Here is a 22,032-nt window from a genome sequence, read left to right on the forward strand (position 1 = left end):
CTGCTAACAGCTATACAAGAGGAAATCGACAGTTAACACAATAATAGTGGGGGACTTTAACACCTCACTCACACCAATGGACAGATCATCCAAACAGAAAATTAATAAGGAACCACAAGCTTTAAATGACACAACAGACCAGATAGATTTAATTGATATTTATAGGACATTCCATCCAAAAACAGCAGATTACACTTTCTTCTTAAGTGTGCACAGAACATTCTCCAGGATAGAGCACATCTTTGGTCACAAATCAAGTCTCAGTAAATTTAAGAAAATTGAAATCATATCAAGCATCTTTTCTGACCACAGCACTATGAGATTAGAAATCAATTACAGGGAAAAAATGTAAAAAACACAAACACATGGAGGCTAAACAATACGTTACTAAATAACCAAGACATCACTGAAGAAATCAAAGAGGAAATCAAAAACTACCTAGAGACAAATGACAATGAAAACACGATGATCCAAAACCTATGGGATGCAGCAAAAGCAGTTCTAAGACGGAAATTTATAGCAATACAATCCTACCTCAAGAAACAACAAACATCTCAAACAATCTAACCTTACACCTAAAGGAGCTACAGAAAGAAGAACAAACAAAACCCAAAGTTAGTAAAAGGAAAGAAATCATAAAGATCAGAGCAGAAATAAATGAAATAGAAACAAAGAAAACAATAGCAAAGATCAATAAAACTAAAAACTGGTTCTTTGAGAAGATAAACAAAACTGATAAACCATTAGCCAGACTCATCAAGAAAAAGAGGGAGAGGACTCAAAACAATAAAATTAGAAATGAAAAGAGAAAAGTTAAAACACACACCTCAGAAATACAAAGCATCCTAAGAGACTACTACAAGCAACTCTATGCCAATAAAATGGACAACCTAGAAGAAATGGACAAATTCTTAGAAAAGTATAACCTTCCAAGACTGAACCAGGAAGAAACAGAAAATATGAACAGACCAACCACAAGTAATGAAATTGAAACTGTGATTAAAAATCTTCCAACAAACAGAAGCCCAGCACCAGATGGCTTCACAGGTGAATTCTATCAAACATTTAGAGAAGAGCTAACAACCATCCTTCTCAAACTCTTCCAAAAAATTGCAGAAGAAACACTCCCAAACTCATTCTATGAGGTCACCATCACCCTGATACCAAAACCAGGCAGAGATACTACAAAAAAAGAAAATTACAGACCAATATCACTGACGAATATAGATGCAAAAATCCTCAACAAAATACTAGCAAACAGAATCCAACAATACATTAAAAGGATCATACACCACGATCAAGTGGGATTTATCCCAGGGATGCAAGGATTCTTCAATATACGCAAATCAATCAATGTGATACACCATATTAACAAATTGAAGAAGAAAAACCATATGACCATCTCAATAGATGCAGAAAAAGCTTTTGACGGAATTCAACACCCATTTATGATAAAAACTCTCCAGAAAGTGGGCATAGAGGGAACCTACCTCAACATAATAAAGGCCATATACGACAAACCCACAGCAAACATCATTCTCAATGGTGAAAAGCTGAAAGCATTTCCTCTAAGATCAGGAAAAAGACAAGGATGGCCACTCTCGCCACTATTATTCAACATAGTTTTGGAAGTCCTAGCCACGGCAATCAGAGAAGAAAAAGAAGTAAAAGGAATACAAATTGGAAAAGAAGAAGTAAAAGTGTCACTGTTTGCAGGTGACATGATACTATACATACAGAATCCTAAAGATGCCAGCAGAAAACTACTAGAGCTAATCAATGAATTTGGGAAAGTTGCAGGATACAAAATTAATGCACAGAAATCTCTTACATTGTTATACACTAATGACGAAAAATCTGAAAGAGAAATTAAGGAAACACTCCCATTTACCACTGCAACAAAAAGAATAAAATATCTAGGAATAAACCTACGTAGGGAGACAAAAGACCTGTATGCAGAAAACTGTAAGACACTGATGAAAGAAATTAAAGATGATACAAACAGATGGAGAGATATATCATGTTCTTGATTTGGAAGAATCAATATTGTGAAAATGACTATACTACCCAAAGCAATCTACAGATTCAGTGCAATCCCTATCAAACTACCAATGCCATTTTTCACAGAACTAGAACAAAAAATCACACAATTTGTATGGAGACACCAAAGACCCTGAATAGCCAAAGCAGTCTTGAGGGAAAGAAACGGAGCTGGAGTAATCAGACTCCCTGACTTCAGACTATACTACAAAGCTACACTAATCAAGACAATATGGTACTGGCACAAAAACAGAAATATAGATGAACGGAATAGGATAGAAAGCCCAGAGATAAACCCACGCACCTATGGTCAACTAATCTATGAGAAAGGAGGCAAGGATATACAATGGAGAAAAGACAGTCTCTTCAATAAGTGGTGCTGGGAAAACTGGACAGCTACATGTAAAAGAATGAAATTAGAACACTCCCTAGCACCATACACAAAAATAAACTCAAAATGGATTACAGACCTAAATGTAAGATCAGACACGATAAAACTTGAGGAAAACATAGGAAGAACACTCTTTGACATAAATCACAGCAAGATCTTTTTTGATCCACCTCCTAGAGTAATGGAAATAAAAACAAAAATAAACAAATGGGACCTAATGAAACTTCAAAGCTTTTGCACAGCAAAGGAAACTACAAACAGGACGAAAAGACAACCCTCAGAATGGGAGAAAGTATTTGCAAATGAATCAATCAACAAAGGATTAATCTCCAAAATATATAAACAGCTCATGCAGCTCAATATTAAAAAAAGAAACAACCCAATCCAAAAATGGGCAGAAGACCTAAATAGACATTTCTCCAAAGAAGACATACAGATGGCCAAGAGGCACATGAAAAGCTGCTCAACATCACTAATTATTAGAGGAATGCAAATCAAAACTACAATGAGGTATCACCTCACACCAGTTAGAATGGGCATCATCAGAAAATCTACAAACAACAAATGCTGGAGAGGGTGTGGAGAAAAGGGAACCCTCTTGCACTGTTGGTGGGAATGTAAATTAATACAGCCATTATGGAGAACAGTATGGAGGTTCCTTAAAAAACTAAAAATAGAATTACCATATGACCCAGCAATCCCAGTACTGGGCATATACCCAGAGAAAACCATAATTCAAAAAGACACATACACCCCAATGTCCATTGCAGCACTATTTGTAATAGCCAGGTCATGGAAGCAACCTAAATGCCCATAGACAGATGAATGGATAAAGAAGATGTGGTACATATATACAATGGAATATTACTCAGCCATAAAAAGGAACGAAATTGGGTCATTTGTAGAGACGTGGATGGATCTAGAGACTGTCATACAGAGTGAAGTAAGTCAGAAAGAGAAAAACAAATATCATATATTAATGCATATATGTGGAAGCTAGAAAAATGGTACAGATGAACGGGTTTGCAGGGTAGAAATAGAGACACAGATGTAGAGAACAAACGTATGGACACCAAGAGGGGAAAGCGGCGGGGGGGAGAGGGTGGTGGTGGGATGAATTGGGAGATTGGGATTGACATGTATACACTGATGTGTATAAAACTGATGACTAATAAGAACCTGCAGTATAAAAAAATAAATAAAATAAAATTCAAATAAATAAATAAATAAAAGACAATTATAGACTAATATCCAGCATGAACACAGACTAAATGTTCTTAAATTTTTTAACAAATAGAATTCAGCAATATAAGAAAAAGGATACTATATCATGACCAGGTGGGGTTTATCCCAGGAAAGGATAAATAAGGTTGGTGTAACATCTGAAACCTAAATAGCGTAATTCACCAAATTAACATACTAAAAAAGAAAACCCAAGAGATCATCTCAACAGACGCAAAAAAAGATCTGACAAAATTGAACACCTATTCATGATAAAAAAATACTCAGCAAACTAGAAATAGAAGAGAATTTCCTCAGTTTGATAAAGGGAATCAACAAAAAACCTAAAACTAACATCATACTTAACGGTGAAAGATTACATGCTTTCCCTCTAAAAATGAGAACAAGGCAAGGACATCTATTCTTACCACTTCTATTCAATATTTTATTGAAGCCCTAGGCAGAATAATTAATTAGAAAAAGAAATTTAAAGGCATAGAGATTGGAAAGGAGAAGATAAAGCTGTCTTTATTTGCAGATGACATATGGGTCCACATAGAAAAAGAATCTATAAATATATTACCTAGAATAAGTGAGTTTATCAACACCACATGATAACAGGTCAATATGCACAATCAATTGTATTTCTATGTATTAGCAGTAAACAATTGGAAACTGAAATTTTAAAAAATACCAATTATAACACACCATCAAAAATATTACATACTTAGGAAAATGTTGAATAAAGTATGTGCAAGACCTGTTCACTGGAAGCTACAAAACTGCTGAAATAAATTAAAGAAATAAATGGATAGAGACATCATACTTGTGGGTCAGAAGACTCTCTATTATTAAGCTATCAATTTTCCCAAAATTGATCTACAGATTCAACATACTCCCAGTGAAAACCCCAGCAGGAGTTTTTGTAGAAATTGATAAGCTATTTCTAAGATTTATGTGGAAAGCAACGAACCTAGGATATCAAAATAATTTCCAAAAGAGAAAATTGAATGACGTACTACGTGATTTTAAACAGAAAAATTCTGAACAACCAGGATTAGTAGAACGATGTCACAACGTTTTACAAAGACTTCCCTAATAAATATTTATCATTAGTAATTTTAAACACAACAAATGACCCATTAAGAGTAGCCAGTTCCTATAATTTTATGAGTTTTAAAATTGCCAGATTCACATCCAAAGATAATAATGATTCATCTTTCCCCTTTATAAACTACTAGTCATGCACAAAACTCCACAAATGCTGCTTCCTTGGAACCATCATCTCTGGAGTTTTACAGATGATACTTCTTAACTACTTTCAACAACTTACTTACATGAGGAAAGAGAGACACACACAGTGTTGAAAAGTTTCAGTGATTATTATCAGAATCAGAATTAACAGACACTTCCATTATTGTTTACTGAAAAAAAGCCAGGCAGTAAGTTAAGTACTTGACATACATTATCACACTGAAGAAAATCTGTTGCAGTGAAAATGAAAATCACGAGGGGACTACGAATCAAAGGACAGACTTTTATCTGTGTTTCTCTCAAAAGATTTAGCACACAATCGCACATGTGCTTTAAATACATCAAAGTGTGTGTTTCATTCCTCTTTAAGGCAAAAATGTCAGGTAAAGATGAGAGGTGAAGCAAGAAGAAAGAAGTCTTGCCGGTCCTAATGCATTTGTTCTCACTCTGCCCTGAACCACCCGAGTGCCATAGCAAACTCACAGGATATTTCACATCTTCTGGGAAACACAGAGATACTTGATATCTGTTGGACACCTTGAGAACGAGCTCTAGGCAATTCACGGTTTCAAAATCAGATTGCACTACATTCTTTTGATGATTCCATATTTTGTGAATTTGGATTTCTGGTGGTCACTGTGATTAAAAGAAAGTACTGTACAAAAGTCAATGTTGAACTGGAAATGGGGTGGCAGTGTCCAATCTGATTCCAAGATTTGAGAGGCTGTGTGGTTCCCAACAGGTGTGCAAAGATCATTTGTATTAATTTTGTAAGTAATTGTGGTTATTGAATAATGAAATTAAAATATCATTTTTCTTTTCTTTTTTTTTTTTTGTCAAATGACTAATAGGTTACAAGGACACAAAAACTTATTAAGGTGTTGGGACCTAATTATAATACTTGATAAATGGAACTGTCAGATCCTTCTTTTGGCCTAGGGGGTACCATGAAAAATTACTGAGACATCAAGGGTGCCCACAAACCATGAAGCTTTGGGAACCTTGGCCAGATCTCCTGGGGTCTCTCCAGTGGATAATCCTGAATCCCAGCACAGCTACAATAATCCAAAGCATAAGTGGATTTAGAGTGAAGGTAAACAAGGCTTTGCCCTAGAGCCCGCCCGCATTTGCCCTGCGAGGGCTCTAGCAAAGCATTCAGCTGTCAAACGCTTTTGGAAAATCTGTAGAGGTGAAATATTTAAACTGCAGTTGGTTGAAACCATTGTCTCCTTCCCTCTGTCACACATCTCCTGTCCTGTCGGAGTGCTGTGGGCATTTGGGGATGTGGCTAAGAGGAAAGTAAAACTAGAGGGATCATTTTGCTTTGCGTTTAATTTACGTGCTTTGAAGTCACTTCTGGTTCTAGTTATCTACCCTGGGACAGAAACGGTTTCCAGGGGCACTGCTACTGCCACCCTGCCAGCGCCCCTACTGCAGGCCACAGGTTGTATGGAGTATGGTGATCTGGCCTGGAAGTATGTGGGTAGTGGAGAAATATGCCAGAGGAAAGACTAGACTAATAATAATAGTAGTAATAATAATAATGACAATAATAAGAAGAAATAATTCTATTCTCTTCAGAGGAAACATTACAAAATATGTCACACGAAAAGGCGATCAAAGAATCTACAGCCAAAAAGTACAGGGGGGCGGCAGGGAGGAGGATTTTAAAGGTGAAAGTGGATCTGGTAGTTACTAACAACATCATGACATTTTTCTGGGTTTTGTGGAGTTTGTAGAATTTGTCCACTTTAAAAAATTTTAATTTGTGGCAGTTTGTTTTCTCAATCTAAATAAGGAATCATTTTCATGCCTACTGCTGTATTCATAATTGTGAATTCTTTTTCTTAAGAGGGTGCCCCTAATTGTCCACGTTTCAGATCCCATAAAACTGGACCTGCCAGGGGTAGGTGGGAGTACCAAATCTTGCCCAGGGACCGGGCCTGGGTCCCACCCTCGTGGCTCCCTGACCCCCTAGAGCACGTGGCTGGCTCACAGTGTAAAGAGGGGGATGCCCGAGCCAGGCCAGCAGGACACCTGAGCTACACCTACAGGGCACACTGCCTCTGCCGGCCAGGACTCTCAGTGACCGAAAAGTCACCATGGCCAGCATGCCATGGATACACTTTTATTTTTAATTGTTTTTATATTGGAGTATAGTTGATTTACAATGTTGTGTTAGTTTCAGGTGTACAGCAAAGTGATTCAGTTATACATATCTATACATATCTATCTGCATCTAGATCTATATACATCTGTTCTTTTTCAGATCCTTTTCCCTTATAGGTTATTACCGAATATTGAGTGTAGTTCCCTGGGCTATACAGTAGGTCCTTGTTGTTTATCTATTTTATACATAGTAGTGTGTATACGTTACTCCCAAACTCCTCATGTATCCCTCCCCCCAACCTTTCCCCTTTGGTAACCATAAGTTTGCTTCCACTGTAGAAGGACCAAGGCAGCCCTCCAGGGTGGCCCCTGCTCCACATCTGGCTACAGTTGTCCTAGAATTGGATCTGGACGCTCTGTCCCTCGGCCCCATCCCTTGGTCCCTTGTCCCTTCTCCATGCAGAGCTGCCCACCCTCTCCCACCCCAGCTTAGCAGCTCAGGTTCACAAACCCAGCGTGTCTGGGAGAGACAGGAAGGGCAAGCTGGACTCAGAACATTCCTAGCAGGGTCAGCAAGGCTGGGTAAGGTCGCAAGCCTCCTCGTTAATGCCAGAGTGACTCCAGAGCAGACCTGGCCTCCAGTCCTGACTCTCTGCCCCTCACAGCTGTGTCGCTTCAGGCAGCGGCTCTCCCTGTCCAAGCCTCAGTCTCCCCTCCTGCAACATGGAGATAATACCACGACTTCTGGGAGTTGGGAGTCCTGAATGAGAAAAGCACAAAAAGCACTAAACCCCACGCTCGTCTCGAGGCCACGAGCTGGGTTATCACCTCCCAGTTCTCAGCCCTGCGCTCAGCCTCCCCGGTACATCACAACACCTCCAAAAGTCTCCTCCCACACTTCTGAAACTTCTAAGAATCCCACTTCTACATTCTAATTCGGGCAGGCCTGGCCCATTTTCGGTGTCTCCCCTGAGTAATTGCCACTTGGGGTGCATGAACTTACCGCAGGACCCCCAAGGACATCCCCATCTCCTGTCTCATCTACAACTCCCTCCATCACGTGGCTTTGAGTCCCCAGCTCTATCTCCCAAGATTCCTTAATGCACACTCTCCACTCCTGCAAACCTGCAGGGAGGATCTTACCTCCAGTCTACAGAGATAGGGAAACAAACAGAGGATCAGAGAAGTCAAGCACGATGCTCCAAGCTTCAGAGCTGGCGAGCGGCAGAGGCGGGAGACATCTGTCTGGCTCCCCAGCTGGACTCTTTGCTCTGCCTCTGTGGCCTCCCTTCCAGGTCCCAGCCCTTCACCCAGCCTCCAGTCCCCCGCAGCTCCTGCAGTTGTGGGGACACACTTCCCACTTCCAGGCCTGAGGACTCAGAGCCAGGATTCAGGATTAACAACGCAACCTTCCCTTCCAGCAAGAACAATCGCGCTCTCCAAATTCTCAACAAAGCTGGTAAGCAGGGCTAATTGGGAAAACAAAACACAGTATATTCGAGGGAAAAGAAAGAAATCCTCCTTTATTCAACGGGAACAGCATGTTCTCAAAATTCAAATCAGTTACAGGAGCAGATTGATCAAATCACTGGCATTTTAAGGCACTGTCCCACATTTAGGACCAGTTAGATAATTTGCAGAGCCCAGTGCAAAAGGAAAACGTGGAGGCCCCTTGTTCCAAAATTATTAAGAATTCCAAGCTGGTCACAGCGGAGCATTAAGCCAGGGGTGGGCTCCTCCTGAGGGGGTGGCACACCCGTGAAGCCGGCCCTGCCTGCTTTCCAAACTCATCTGATTTAAAACCCAAAGTGCACATGAAGTACTGAGAAGCGTCACACTTGCTCAGGACCTAATGGAGATGCTGCCTTAATCTGGCTGAGCCCAGGAGCCCACAGGCAGTCAGTCTGTAGGAGCCGAGGAAACGTCCCCCCTGCTAGGGGGCAGGCACCCCCCTCCTGTAATCTAAGATGCCCGGTACAGCTCACACTCCGTGAGGCAACCCATGCGACCCCAGCAAGCCCCTCGTGCCGAAGGTTCCTCCTCTTTAAAATACGGAGGCTCAATCGGGTGGCTTCCAAGGTCCCTCTCGGCTCCACAGAGAAAGGGAAGAACTCACTTGTGATTTTTCACCTAATTTCTTCAACTTTAAATGCCAGCAAAGACAGTCATACTTTAAAGACTACTAATCGTAGCACAGCCCGATCCTGACAGTCGACAAGATGCAGGGGAAAGGACAGAATGGGAAGAAAGAAGCTCAGCCAAAGTGATGGCTGGATTCGTCCAGGGTCTACTTGCCAAAGGACTGTGGCAGGCTGGTCAGGGCAGCCTCCCTCCCGCACGGCCCCAGTCCCCCTGACACTTCCAGGCCAGCTCTCTCTGCCTTCCATGTGTGGACCTGGGCATAAGTGACAAAAGAAATAACGTTCTTTTCAAGGCAAGGGGACATATGCATTGTACAGAGGTTGGAAATGAAAGCCAATGGAAAACATATTCGCATTTTCATCTGAAGGACCAGAAGAAGTAATGACCCCTGAGATGCCAGCTTGGACCCACAACTGCTCTGAACTCAAAGTCCTGCCCAAAAGCCTTGGGAAATTTCTCTTTTCACAGCCAGCCAGTCTCCCACAGGCTCAGAAACTGTAAATAAAGGAGCAAACACAGCAGGCTTCCAGTGGGGTGTCATGAAAACTTAAAATAGCCTTTGGGAATGGCTCAGTTGAGTAAGGGGTCTGGGATGCACTCCTCGCCTGTCATCAGCCACCCTCCCACAGCCAAAGCACCCCGAGCAGGAGCTCCCCATGTGAGGTCCCGTCTCTGGAACCCCATCCTCCAAGGACCAGCCTAGATTCAGGCCTAGAAACCAGCGATACCTCAGAATGCATTGCCATGGGGGTATATGCTGGAGGCTGTCCTCTTCTTCATCTTTAGAGGGTCCCAGGGTCACATCTGAATATTTCTCTGTCCCTAGTATGGCGAGATTAAAAGTAACTACAAAGAGGCTACTTGCTTGGTAAATAAATCCAGGCCCAAATCCAGAGGGGACCCCCCAGGAGGAAATGATTACACGCCACGCACATCATCCGCACGGGCCCAGGGGTCTGTTCTCACCAGTCCCGTTCCACTCACTGTCGGCACCTTTACCTAGAGGCCAAGAGGAGCCTGGTGAGGCTGGGGTGGAGCCTGGTGAGGCTGGGGTGTGGGAGTAGGGGGATGGGAGCGTTGGGCACCACACTGCCCTGAGCCAAAGGTCCCCCTCCTTGTGATGGGGATAAAACAGAGCAGAGGGAATGAGAGGGCTGCAGGCCAAGGCCAGCGGGTGGGGAGGCCAGCCGCTGGCACCGTGGAAAGAGAGAAGCTGGAAGACTGAGCTTTTACCCTGAACTGGCGGGCCCTGCCACGACTTTTATTTATTTATCTAAATTTGACACTTTTTTTTTTAACATCTTTATTGGAGTATAATTGCTTTACAATGGTGTGTTAGTTTCTGCTTTATAACAAAGTGAATCAGTTATACATATACATATGTTCCCATATCTCTTCCTTCTTGCGTCTCCCTCCCTCCCACCCTCCCTATCCCACCCCTCTAGGTGGTCACAGAGCACCGAGCTGATCTCCCTGTGCTATGCAGCTGCTTCCCACTAGCTATCTATTTTACGTTTGGTAGTGTATATATGTCCATGCCACTCTCTCATTTTGTCCCAGCTTACCCTTCCCCCTCCCCATATCCTCAAGTCCATTCTCTAGTAGGTCTGTGTCTTTATTCCTGTCTTGCCCCAGGTTCTTCATGACCTTTTTTTCTTTTTTTTTTCTTAGATTCCATATATATGTGTTAGCATACAGTATTTGTTTTTCTCTTTCTGACTTACTTCACTCTGTATGACAGACTCTAGGTCCATCCACCTCACTACAAATAACTCAATTTCATTTCTTTTTACGGCTGAGTAATATTCCATTGTATATATGTGCCACATCTTCTTTATCCATTCATCTGTTGATGGACACTTAGGTTGCTTCCATGTCCTGGCTATTGTAAATAGAGCTGCAATGAACATTTTGGTACATGACTCTTTTTGGATTATGGTTTTCTCAGGGTATATGCCCAGTGAGAGGGTGTGGAGAAAAGGGAACCCTCTTGCCCTGTTGGTGGGAATGTAAATTGATACAGCCACTATGGAGAACAGTATGGAGGTTCCTTAAAAAACTAAAAATAGAACTACCATAGGACCCAGCAATCCCACTACTGCCACGACTTTTGATGGCAGGATTGGAAGGTGGCCTCCACAACTCTGGCCAAGCACAGGCACCCCAGGCCGAGTAAGACACCTGTGCCAGGTGTGTAAGCGCGCGGAGACAGTGCCAGGAAGCGGGCGGTTAAGTAACCCGACACCGCGCAGCTGGGAGAGGGGCTGGTCCACATCCAGGGAAGGCACGGGGATGCCTTTTCACTAAGAAAGGCTCTCTTTGTGAGGCTGCATGATGAATTCGAGAATTACCTTGAGGGGCACAGGAGGAGAAGGCCAGACCAGCTGAGGGGGACACAGGGCAGCAGGCAGGCTGAAGTTAAAGGAGCCGGGACAGCAGAGAAACACAGAACGCTTCCTCTTCTGCTTAACTTTGACTGCTTTCTCCCTGAGGGTCAGGAGAGAAACCAATTTAAACAGGTCCCTAATGGCTAAGGATGCATGAAGTGCAAAGGGGATGGGGCCTCCTTTTTGCAAGAGCGGTTGCCTGGGGGAGAAAAAAAAAAAAAAAGCATAACTCAGTGACCGCAGCAGAGATGCCCTACCAGACTCATTTTCTCCATGCTTTCAGTTTGAGTGACTGCATTCTGTCTGTCCCACTCCATTAAATTCCAAGGAAACTTGTCAGCCACGGCTCCAACCCAGAGTCTGGCCCAACGCTGGTCTGGAGCGTGGAGACAGCAGAAACAGAAGCGAGACCTTGCACATTCCAGGAAACCAGACCCCCATTCTAATCGGTGCTGCGGCTGCAGATTCCAGGGCAGAGGGGCCCGTGCAGCTCGGTTTCTCCGAACCCTGCAGGGAAAACCCTCAGGAAAGAGAGGCATCACTTGGCCGTGGCCAAGGCAGCCGACTGAGGTCTAAAATCCACCTGAAAGTCCTGTACATCATCAGGGCCACCATCTGCAAATCTAAGTGAGACAGATCGAAGCAGAAAAAGACACAGCTTTGGAATCAAGCTTCCCATGGCCAAAGGCCCTCAGCCTTATTTTTGTCAAAAGAAACTGAATTCGCAGGTAGCAACTGTTATTTTTTTCTAAAGATGCATAATTGGATGATGGACCACTACACTCTCTGTCTTTTGCAGAGAAATAAAGAAGTAAAATTCAGGAGAGTTACGTGTGACCCATTTCTCTGCTCCTAATGAATAAAGGAGGAAGAGGGGGAGGAGCCCGGAGCCTGGCCTCAATTTCCAGCCCACACTGGCACTTCCAAGGCCTGGCAGCCCCTGGCTTTCCGGTGCAGTCTCTCAGACGGCTCAGAGTGGGAAAAGCTCGCCTGACGCCAGGCCTCAGACTGCAAACCCATCCCCCATATCCATGGGCCCTGAGCGAGTGACTGTTTGCAGGGGCTGGGACCAGGCTGCCGCCGATGATGCTGGTAAAGACTCGGGCAGGTGAAGTGAAGGAGGGGAAAGACAACCCAAACAAGTCTACGACAGCCTCTCTGGAGGAGGAACAGCTTTCAGGGGGCACCCGGCCAGCTGGCTGTCACTCATAAGCACAGCCCAGTTCTCTGCAGCTTCAGCTTTACTGGTAAAAGATGCCTTTTCCAGAACAATGCGTCTATGTTAAAAGGTGCCTGTCATTGATAACCGCTTTTCAGTCTCACTGGCAAAAAAAAAAAAAAAAAAGTCCTCGCTTGCATACTCATGGTGAATGCTTGGGTTTGCTGGGCATTGTTGCCTTTAATAGTTTTTTTCTGACCTGTTGGATGTTAGAATAAAAAGTTAGAAAAAAAAGTTTCCAATCAGTTCCACCACACGATTTCTTTTTTCAGAAGTCTCCTGAACACCCCAATGATGTGTCTATTATTATCTTTGGGGAAACAGCTGACTGCTCGGCTCACAAAAACACTATTAACTTTCCTCCTGATAAGCATCTGGCTTCAGTCTTGACCTTCCCAGATTTCTCAGCTGGGTTCCCTTCCTGCTCCATCTCCTCCTGGTTGTTGTGTCTGAAGCGGCCAAGGCAGTGCAGGCTCCCGAAGTCTCCAGCCGCAAACAGCGGGCTGGGAGGTGACGGGCCCATTTATTAAGGGTCTGGGACACACTCCTGAGCTGTCAGCAGCCACCCTCCTGTAGCCCCTGGTCGGGGAGGGTGGGCCTGGGGCTTGGGAAAGTAGAAGGGGCAATGTGATGGTAAACCAAGACCCTCCGTCCGGGAAGGGGACAGTTCTTCCTGAGAGATACCCGCCGTCCGGGAACTGAGACAAAAGTCAGAAGCAATCTTTGGCTCAAGTGAGAAGTGAATAGTGGGTCTTAAGACCCAAGACAAGCCACTTCCCCTCTCTGGGCCTCAGTTACCTCATCAGTAAGACGAGGGGCAGACTAGACCATTTCCGACATCCTTTCCAGCTCCAAAAAAACATTGTATGATCTAATAAATCTGAAAAGGGCATTTCCTGATCTTTTCCTTTCAGTATGTAATTCCCATCCTTATAGAATATTCTTATTTTCCAGGCTGGCTTCCTGCATCCTGTGCTCCGGTTTCTTCTGAGCCACCTCAGCCGTCTAGTCACTTTCAAGGTGACTTCTGGGGCTGGGATTAGGATTTCCGCAACAGGAAGAGGAGATAAAATAAAAGTCTGGCCTTACTACGTTCACACAACAGAATATTATTCGGTCATAAAACGGAATGAAGCACGGACACACGCAACGTGGATGAACCTTGAAAACATTACGGTCAGTGAAAGAAGCCAGTTACAAAGGACCACAAATGTATGATTCCATTTATATGAAATGTCCAATGTCCAGAATAGGGAAATCCATAGAGACAGAAAGCAGATTAGTGGTTGCCTAGGGCAGAAAGGAAGTATGGGGTGACGGCTAGCCGGTACCAGGTTGCTTTTTGGAATGATGAAAGTATTCTAGAATTACACAGTCATGATAGTTGCACTACTCTGTAAGTATATAAAAACTCTGATCTATCCGCTTTAAAAGGGTGAATTTTATGGTATGTGAATAATATCTCAATAGAACAGCATTAAAAAAAAAGAAGAAAAAAGTCACTGTTTCTTTTTACTTCTTTAATGTGGCTACTAGAGAATTGTATTTTATATATGTCGCTCCAGTTGTATTTCGGTCTATGTGTAACCAAACAATCGAATAAACATATTGCTCCCTTTTCCAAACAAGCACAAACAGTCTGGCCTCCTCCTGCATCCTGGACAGAGCTGGCATCCGGGAGGCTGAGTGCAGAGAGCCGTGGGCTGGGCGTCCAGAAACTCAGAGTCTCTGTCACAACCTGGCTTGTGACCTCGGGCTTTCACATCCCCTCACTGGTCCTGGCCCCTCAGTGAAAACCCAAGTGTTGGACCAGATGACCTGACGACCTGACCCTTTTAGGTCAGACAGTCTGTAATTACAACTCCATCCGCAGGTAAAATCAAACTTTAAAAGTTCTCATCCTACCCCAAGCATTGCTTATCTCCTAAAAGCAGTCAATCTGGGAATAAAAGTCATTTCAAGACAGACCAGGTAATTTACTGACTGAGCAGAGTGACCGGATTGCTACCATCCTATTCCATTTATCCTGAAGGATTTCTTTCGGGAGAATTTCTTCTTGGCTTCTTCTGCCCCAGCTGTCAGTGACTTAGGAGGTGGGTAATTCTAGAGCTGACGGCAACGGATATGGGTACAACCCCCTGGAAAATAATTTGGCAACATACACCAAGGGCCATAAAAAAAACTTAACCTTCCATCCAGTCATTGCACTTCTTAGTATCTATCCCAAAAGAATAACCCTAGATTCAGAAATAACCATGAACACAAAAATGTTTGTTTTGGGGCAAACGTGGCCCAAATGGACACAAAGAAGGGCTAGTTAACCGAATGGTGGTAATGCTCGGGACAGAAGTGATGAAGCTGCTGGAATAAAGGTGGAAGCCTGAATCTTTTTTCTTCTTTTATTTTTGATGTGATTAAAGTATATTTATAACTTTCAAAAACTGGCATAGTGCAGTATGCCATCAAATGTATAAATGCATTTCCCATGATGTCTAAACAGTATGGTGAAAAGAGATTAAAAAGAGTCTTTATGCTGAGAGAGGAAAATCTTGGTATATTCATCCCAAAGAAAATCAGACCACAGCTTAAAAGACATTGAAGCATCTCAGCCCTGATTTATCTGGTGTGTCCACCACTATATTTATACTAATTTTTTTCTTTTTAGCAAGAGCACTGTAATTATGGTTCAAGGGCATTAATAGGTGCTTAGAACTCTTGAGAGGAGCAGTCAGTCATTATATGGATAGCTTTTTGGTCATCTTCCAACCCAAGGAGATTATTTTTGGCGGGAGTGGGGGAGGAGTTTTCTTTAGCATCATTTTGTAATGGGAGACTAAGTGAAAGCACCCACTGTTTCTGCCTCATGGGAGTCGTGTGCATAGACCCCAGTCTCTCCCAAATAACCCCCTGCTTTAGCAGGAAAGTACAGCTGAGGAGGGAAGGGCTCAAGGGCTCTGCCTTGGGCCTCAGGATAGAGCCCACACTGGCCCACCATCCTCCTGCCCCGATGAGCTAAGCATGTTGTGAGAGTTGTGTTCCCTTTGGGTGTCTCTCTCTGAAGTGAAGGCTTGGGTTATGGGACCTGCAAGAACCTTCCACACTCAGATATTATGGGCTGGGATTCTGTCCACAGCCAACTGGTGTCTTTGGCCAGTCAACAGCGTCTCTGCAAGGACGGAGGTGTCCTTGTCCACAAAATCCCAGAAAACATGAAAATGGAGAGCTGATGTGGTTAGAGGTGGGTTGTGGAAGGTGAGGGCACAGCTGTATTTTTCAGGGATCAGTGCGCATGGGGCCTTTCTAGATGGTCTCAAACTCTTGCCCTTCCTCCTATACCTTCTGTGCTATTATCAGACTTCTCCTCCTGGGTTTTTTCCAACGAGGGCTGAACCACATTGGGCTACATTTTCCGGAGCCAAAAAGGTCAAATTGGTGGAGAAATGTCAAACTAGGACCTAAGAAATCCCAACTCAGGCCATTTCTTGACCAGTAAATGTTCAATAGAAACTTAGCCTGAAAACTCAGCGTGCAGACCACAGGCTCCCTGGTAAAGAGTACACGCTCTCTGTGGTGGAGACACAGAGATGGCTGTGTGGTCAGAACCCAGGTTTCCAAAAACTAGGAGGCCATAAAGGAGACAGCAGTTCAGGGCTCCAGAATAGACTCCAGAGACATCAGCACCCATCTTCCAGGAACTGATAGACCAAGCAGGCAGAAAATCAGTAGGATATAGTTGACCTTATCAATCCACTAGACCTAACTGATGTTTATGAAACACTCCACCCAACAACAGCAGAAGATTCTGCTGTTCACATGGAACATTCACCAAGAGAGACCGCATCCTTGACCAGAAAACACATCCTAACAAATTTAAAAGAAGACCAAAAAAGAAGAAGAGAAATCATACAAAGCATGTTCTTAGACCACAGTGAAACTGAACTAGAAATCAATAACAGAAGGCAAGCTGGAAAACCCCCAAGTATTTGGAGATTAAATAACAGGCTTCTAGGTAACACCTGAGTCAAAGACATCTCAAGAATAATCTGGGAGTGAGGCAGACTTGGGTTCAAATCCTGGCTCTACCTCCCTCTACTGGGTAGCCTTGGACAATTATCAGTCACTTCTTGGAGCCTCATCTCTTCTCAGCTGGAGAACGGAATGATGCCCCTCCCTCCCTGGGTGGCGGTGAGGGAAGCACAAGTTTGGCCCATAACACAAAGAGCACAGTGCCCAGCTCCCAGAAAGCACCCAGTGGTGGTAGCTCTTCTGGTCATTGTTCTGCCCACTGATGTTTCCTACCACCTGGCTGTCCTGGAGAACACTGCCCTTGTCCCCCACTCCCCCAGGCTAGCTCACTCTCTGCCAGAGAAAAGCACACGTGACTGCTGAACGTTGAGCCTTCCCTCCTCTGTATCCAGTTGGCAGCCATCGGCCTGGACAACCCCAACTGGCAGAACCCTCTGTGTCCATCCATCCCCACCGAGCAGGGATGCCACTTGGAATACTGGCAGCAAAGAGAGAGCTCTCCTAGTCCTGGGGTGTGAGATGACTCAGCTGTTGGATGATCTAGTAAAATCTCGCCCGAGACTATGTGAAAGGGAAGTCGACCACAAATCTCACCAAACTCTCAGAAAAAATAAAATAAAATAAAATAAAATAAAACAGTTTATCAGGCAGACAGGCCTACCGTCTTCTCCTTGAGATTTGATTGCACAACTAATGAAAAAGATGTTTCCTGAGGTTTGAAAATATTGCACAAGGCTCTGACTCATTAAGACAGGGCTTATTCAAATTTGAAAATTATCAAAAAATTCCAGCCACAACAATACGCCCTCTGAAACCACCATGTGCCCGAGGAAGCGTGATTATCTCCTGGTGAGGGACCAGCTGCTGTCACGTGACACTGTGGAGGACTGCTTTTACAGAACACACTGACTTGACAATTTGTCCTAGGAATCGAAAATAACAGGGTATCCGTGGGCTCCCAAACTTTTATTTTTTTTTACCTTAAGATGTGACAAATCTTTCCTTGTGAGGAATTCCCAAAGCATGGAAAACAAACTAAGCATCATTCAAGAAAGTCTTGGGGCTGCTATACACTGCTCTCTCCTGCACATCACATACTCTAAGGAGGGTTAATGAGATGACATTTGTAAAATCCCAGGCATTCCAGGCATGCAGCTCTTCATTCAAGAGAAGTCACACACTTCTCAGATGGTACAGACAACGACTGGGGGTTTCAGAGGGTGATGACAGGCAACGTGGTGTCTGAGTCTCTCTGCCCAGAGAAGCTTTTCTAACATATTTGTTGGCAAACCCCAAGTCAGCCTCCAGGACACAGGTCCCGCATCACCGTCCTTCTCTGTGACGCCTTCTTTAACCCACTCACGCACCTTATCCCCAGGGAGACATCATTACAGTGCTTCCTCTACTGAGCGGACTCCTTGACGATGATGATGATGATTATGATGATGATGATAATTAGTATTATAGCTACACTAATCCAGTTCTAGTAACGCACTGGGCACAGTTCTAAGCACTAAGTTCATATAATGAGGTGTTTCCATCTTTCAACAATCCTATGACATAGGTATGCACGCACCATTATTTTTATAATGATTTTACTGATGAGGAAACTGAAACTTAGAGAGTTTAAGTCACATACGAGAAGTCATCCCTTTAGAAAGTGGTGATCTGACTCCTTAAGCCGGGTGTGATATAACCTACTACGAACTTCTTGAGATCATGGGCTACTCAGCCTTTCTCACCTCTGATTCCTTCTATCTGGACCTTCTAAGTACGTAGAAGGTGCTCAATAAATGCTCTGAATTAACTTAGAACTCATGTCACTAATTCCAAAAGCTGAACTCTGCCCTTCCAGCAGCAACAGACATGCCTCTTCAATGGGGGCCATTTGGGATGGCTACACTTCTCATTTTCTCTGCTGACATTAATTTTCTCTCTTTTTGTTAACGGCAGAGAAGATGGGGAAGGAAGGAGAAAGGGCTCAGGAGGGAACTCACTCCAGAGGATACATGCAGCCCAACCTCGGAGCCCCTGGGAAACAGCAAGGGCCACTAGGTTCAATGGAGCTCACCTCCTGGGGCTGGGCATGTCACCACAGTGGTCATCTGGGGACTTACAGCAGCTAGCACAAAGCTGCAGTACGAGGCAACCAGACCCAAGTGGGCCACAGGCATTCAACTCAAACCCTAGCTTTAACCATCAAAAACTTAAGAAAAAGAAATAACTCTTAAAGAAGCCAGCCCAGGCTTTAAAACAAGGATGAGGTTACCACAATTCTTCAGAGACTAGTTTTCTTCCAAGAATCACACACCATTCCAGCTGGAAGAGCCCTCAGAGATCACCTGGTCCAATCCCCTCACTGTTGAGGCTCTGAGGGTTCGGGGGCCGATCACCTGGTCAGGTAACAGCCCAGGCAGGGTCAGAGGCAGTCTCGGCCTGTCAGTCCCTCCACCCCAGCTGGCCTTCCAAGGAACCCTCACCCACTGTCAAGCTTGATTTCTTCTTCAAATTAAGCCTCACCACAGCTATTTATTCACTTGAAATATAAGCTCATGGAAAAGTCTGATTTCTCAATCCAAGGCACGGAACGGCGTCCAGGATCACACAACTCCAAATGGACTCAGAATCCAGCCCTGCAGTCCTGAGGCTGTCGGACGTCAGACCACAGTTAGCTCATGGTCCCCGCCATAATCACTTACTGAATGCAGTTATTTTAAGTGCTAATGCAATCTATTTACAGCTCCTCTGGATGGAATGAAGTTACTCAGACACTTGGCTTCTATACACTTGGCTTACTAATTTTACGAAACCTTAATATTTTAACTCTTTAGCAAAACCAACTGAGAACAAAAGAAGATAACCAACCAGAGTGAGCAAAGCCTTATAAACTATTCAAAAGACATCTAAGCCAGTGGTGGTTCTTCACCAGGAATGCATGGCCGGCCTCCACCTTCAGAAGCCCTCCCTCGTCAGGCCTGGGGTGAGACCAGGACGAGGAGTTCCTGGGCTTGGAGACCTCTGGGCTCGGGGCTGCTGGGGTTTTTTTTGGGGGGGGGGCGGGTAGCTTTCCTGGAGAGTGTATTAGGAGGAGAAAAGGACTAGGCTTCTGATGCTTGAGGAGCCTTTTTCAGGCCTCTTTTCTGGCTTCCTGTCCTTTTTTTGGCAGAGATCTGCTACACATCCTGGCTAGTTTTTTGCAGTGTCTGGGAATCCGGAGGAGCCTTTCTCTGCCCAAGAGCAGTTTGGGGCCTGGGGCTCTGGTTTGGACGCATCTCTGCTACAGCCGCTTCTGCTTTTTTGCTTTTTTTTTCAGCAAGGGCTGCCTTGATGGCAACTGGGGGCAACCATGTCCTCAGACTCCTGTGCCTGCGGAGCGAGAACTGTGACGTGTCCTTTGTTTCTGTTTCATCTCAAGGCCATGGCCATCTGGAGCTCTGTTTATTCCAGCTATTAACTTCGGCTTAGCTGGGGTTGGCTTATAATCTCGGTTTCTCTGTCAACAGCACAGAGTGCTTATGAATGGGCTGTGGACCAGATGCACGGGTTCAAGTCCTGGGCAAGGTACTGCTCTGTGACTCTGTCTCCCAGCTGTAACCCGGGAAGGATTACAGCACGCCCCTTATAGGGTTGCTAGGAGGATCAAATGGGTTAACACAGGCCTGGCACAGGATAAGCACGAAGTATATGTCAGCCCTTATTATCAGACTATTAGTAATTGCAATTCCTTTCTTTTTCTGTAATCCCCTGACCAGTATAGAGTTTTTGCTTTAAGCTAATCCAAACTGCCCCTGGTGGAAGACGACGGCTCTTTTGATCTCTGGTATAACTGGACACTTTCCCATCCAAACCCTGACAGCAGCACTGATTTCTGAAATAGATGATTTGCCTTCATTTCCAGAACCATGATTAGAGACCCTCTCTGAAGTCTTTGTGAAACAGCTTACAGATAAAAGTGCTTTCTTTCGAATGGGGGCACATTCCGCCATCCCAGGATCCACTGTGGCTCCCGAATGCTGCTCGGCAGCCTGTCCTACCTCCCTTGCCCTCGCTCTCCACTCCAGACAAACCCTCCTCGTGATCTCGTGAATCGGGGAGCCGATCCTTCCCTACGTCCTCGCACGGCTCGCTCCAACTCCAGGCCTCCAGCGCCTCCTCCAAAAGGCCTCGCATGGGCACTCCAGCTAAAAGAGTGCTCCTGCCAAGCCTCACAGCTGCAGCAGGCGGCCAATGCACAGCAGTTAACAATGACGTCAGGTGACCTGCTTGTGGGCGGGGCTTCGACTGAATGAAGTCTTGGCTCCCTGGCTCCTGTCCTCAGAGGTACCTCCAGGAAGTCAAGGGCGGAATGCTAGATGGGGGGGAGAAGGGCGGCAAAAGTGAAACCTTCTGTTGAGGAAAGACTGGGTGGCCGTGTATCTCCAGCACCTCTGGTTTCTTCCTTCGTTCATTTATTCATTCAACATCCCCCCACGCATCTGCCAGGTGCCTCCTATGTATGTGCCAGGCAGACACACACACACACACACACACACACACACACACACACACACACACACACACACACACACACCACACACACACACACACACAGTGCCGGATGCACCGTAGAGCTCAGTAAATATTTGCAGAAAGAAAGAAGGACAGAGGAGAACAGTTCTGCACCCTCTGTCTCTCTCTCCTTTCTGGGCCACCACGCTCATCCTTCCGTGGCTGTCCCCTCGCTGGTTCTCCTGGGAGCCCGCTGCGGGCCTGACAGCCAGTGGGAGAGGACCTGTTTCCCTCCACACACACAGTGACTATTAATGACCTGAAACTTACTCAGTGACTCCACCTCGCTGGCAATAAATTCGGTGCTTGAATACTGCCAGTTACTCAGGACCCCGCGCAGCGAGACTACGGTGACAGCTGGCTTGTTTTTGACAAAAACACACAATGTGCTTTTTGTATAGTCATCACCTCACACCCAAACTACTGCACTAGCCTGAACTCTGTGCCCTGGCGTGTTCTGCATTCTACTGCTAGCTCCGTCCTACCCAGGTTTTTTTGGTTATTGTTTGGTTTTTCTGTTTTGAGCTGCCCTGGCTCAAGAACATCTGAGAACACTTTGGCCCTGGGGCTCTGCACCACCAGCTGGGTCACCCCTGATGCCCCCCACCCCAAGCATCCCCAGTCACACAAATCTATTCACCAAACAAGACTTGGCTCAGCCTGACCCCCGCACTCCACGTGGGCTGCACTTCGGG

The 22,032-nt window shown here is 44.9% G+C and overlaps 1 protein-coding gene and 1 long non-coding RNA gene across 2 annotated transcripts in view; both read right to left on the reverse strand.

Annotated features, from left to right (window-relative positions):
* HTRA1 (HtrA serine peptidase 1) overlaps nt 1-22,032 on the reverse strand; it is a 56,979-nt gene that overhangs the window by 32,767 nt on the left and 2,180 nt on the right. The window lies entirely within an intron of this gene.
* Nucleotides 7,571-20,921, reverse strand: LOC130704997 (uncharacterized). The gene is made up of 4 exons (XR_009005573.1): nt 20,824-20,921; nt 11,509-11,644; nt 9,886-9,979; nt 7,571-9,410 (listed from the first exon to the last, which is right to left on the reverse strand). It is a non-coding gene; the product is annotated as an uncharacterized LOC130704997 (long non-coding RNA).

Source organism: Balaenoptera acutorostrata, chromosome 16, assembly GCF_949987535.1.
Source record: "Balaenoptera acutorostrata chromosome 16, mBalAcu1.1, whole genome shotgun sequence".
NCBI lineage: Eukaryota > Metazoa > Chordata > Mammalia > Artiodactyla > Balaenopteridae > Balaenoptera > Balaenoptera acutorostrata.